Source organism: Penaeus japonicus, unplaced genomic scaffold (assembly GCF_977035675.1).
Source record: "Penaeus japonicus unplaced genomic scaffold, GWHDUDI00000001_assembly GWHDUDI00000034, whole genome shotgun sequence".
Taxonomy (NCBI): Eukaryota; Metazoa; Arthropoda; class Malacostraca; order Decapoda; family Penaeidae; genus Penaeus; species Penaeus japonicus.
This window is the reverse complement of record NW_028234436.1, coordinates 9,329,611-9,332,110: the sequence shown is the minus strand read 5'-3', so window position 1 is coordinate 9,332,110 and position 2,500 is coordinate 9,329,611. Positions and strand designations below refer to the sequence as shown.

Below are 2,500 nucleotides of genomic sequence, written 5' to 3'. Positions count from 1 at the left end.
AATAACACTCATATTTAGATAATTTTTTTTTTTATATATATATTTAATGCTATTTAGATGCTACACTCAAACAAAGTCTAAGATGACCACTTGAATGAAATGTAATAGCAAGAAGAGGAAACAAAATGAACACGTTCACGCACACATTGAACAAAGAACTCTTAAAAATTACAAACATTCAGTCCCATTCTGTTAGCCACAAGAGAAAATCTAATGACATCAGTAAGCCGTATTCTCCATAAATCTAAAGAGAACCCTTGAAACACATTTGAAAAGAAAATTATTGAGTATGATTATTTTCACATACAAGCCACACCCTGTCATGCACACAGTAACAATTGTTCATGGCACAATTCTTTAAGAGGCACAAACAGTTAATAATGCGGTAAGTGAGCCTTGCTCTTAGTTTTGTAATGCCCCGGAATGCAGCTGAAACTGCTCTTTCGGCTTCAATAGAATCTGCTGGTCTTGGTTATTTTCTCTAAATTTTGTGTTGTCTCTCCTGTTGCCACAGACACATCGAATACGTCCCTGATTCGTATACATTCGTAGTCTACACATTTCTGCTTATATTCTGAACTTGTTTTATTGCTGCCTAGAGTTTATTTGTGTCTTTTATTTATTTGGAGATTTTTTTCTTCATTATCATCAGCTAGAGGCTCCCATTTCGATCATTCCTCCTTTCTGACGCTAAACATTTTGGTGACTTCCTTTTAGCTGATTCCAAAACGGTAGACTAACTACCAATGCTGACAGTCCACTTCAATAATTATCATATTCCTTTCCACAAGACAGATATTTCATAGGCCTTGCAAGGACCTTACTCCTCCATTCATTTATTCTTCTTAAAAGGATTTTTTCAGTTTAACCGATATTGAAAAACTAAGCTTATTCACAGTTTATTTGACACGAATGAAACTACACCCTCGGCACTAAGAAGAGTTGAACCTCTACTTCCTAATCTTTTTTATCCTAATTTCACTGGTTGGAGTGTTGTTACTAACTTATATAGTAACACAAAGTCCCTGATTGTAACGTTCGTTTAAATATAACAATCAATTAAAGATGATGAAATGGTTCCAACATATCCAGCAACTCCAGCTTCACCATGAATTCTTTTCATGCTCACAACATGAATCTGTAACTAGGTGATTTTCTAACCATTCCTACAATTTCTAACTTTGTTGATTGTTACAGACAATTTTGTTTTCCAATTCATCCTTTTCCAGTTCCATTGCCCTAATATTTTCTAAATCATCATTTGATATCACTTGGTAATACTTAACTTCTTGATTCGACTCAGCAATTGAAGTTGGATATGGATTTCCATTCCCAAACTTTCGAACTCGTAATCTCTTTTCTTGTACAAAAAAATATTACAGAAAGCTAAGTTTATTGCATGAACAAAACTCAATTGATGATTTGCCTTGATTAGTTTATCAAATTTAACCATAATACTAGCTCCATCAGTTACACAAGCTGCTCCCCCTTTTTCTAAGTCTACATGAAACTTGACTGACTTCTTCACAACTACCTCATTACATCGTCTGCTGACAGGGAAACCACGACCTTCAACATTCCTAAGTTCCAAAAGCTCTCATCAGTGTGTAAGTTGATATTTAAGTAACGGTCGTTTTTCATCGAAATATATCTATCTAGAGATTAGCCAATTTTTACCCCAGACTTTTGACATTTGTTGATATCACATACTACCCTTTCCTTTCCAATAGTATATTGATTGTGTGCAAAATCCATAACAAGTGGCGAAATCTGAGGCAAATTTTTCTTTCTTTCTTTCAAACATCGATTTTCACACAAACTATTTATATTTATATTTATAGATAATCCATCTACTGCTGCCAGTGTACCGACAACTTCCTCCTTGGTCTCCTTTTCCATAGATTAATTTTTATTTTGCTACATAGGCTTTGTTTTCACACCGCAGACATCGCTGTACTCTTTATCTGCAGGACATTTAAGTTCCTCAGCTTTATCGAATGTTTGTTTCTTAAATGACGGATCTTAACAGTGGTGGACCATCACCCTGTACTTTATCACTAAATTGCATTTTCTACAGTTTCATGATTCCTCTGTTTTCAGGCTATGTAAACATTGGCAGACATATAACTTGATGTTCCCCGATGACTCAGTCATTATTGTAGTTTCGTCAAATCAAATGAAATCACATGAAATAGATAACAACACTAATTATATGAACTGTGTCAATTTATCATATCAGTCACATGTCCATATTATGCAAACCAAGATACATCACCATATCATGGCTCGCACTTTGGCATCATTCAGAAACAGACGTAGCAACCAAAAAACTTCTACAGGGGAATAAAAAAAAAAAGAAAGAAAAGAAAAGAAAAGAAAAAGTAAAACATGTAAGTCCAGAACTCAAGTAAGAGCCAGATGTGTACGTCACTTCTGTCACACTCCCCCTCACCTCTCTCTCTCTCTCTCTCTCGTAACCTCTCTCTTCTCTCTATCATAC

The 2,500-nt window shown here is 35.0% G+C and overlaps 1 pseudogene; it reads right to left on the bottom strand.

The window, feature by feature from the left end:
* The window catches only part of LOC147467681 (uncharacterized), a 3,542-nt pseudogene that overhangs the window by 698 nt on the left and 344 nt on the right, over positions 1–2,500 (bottom strand).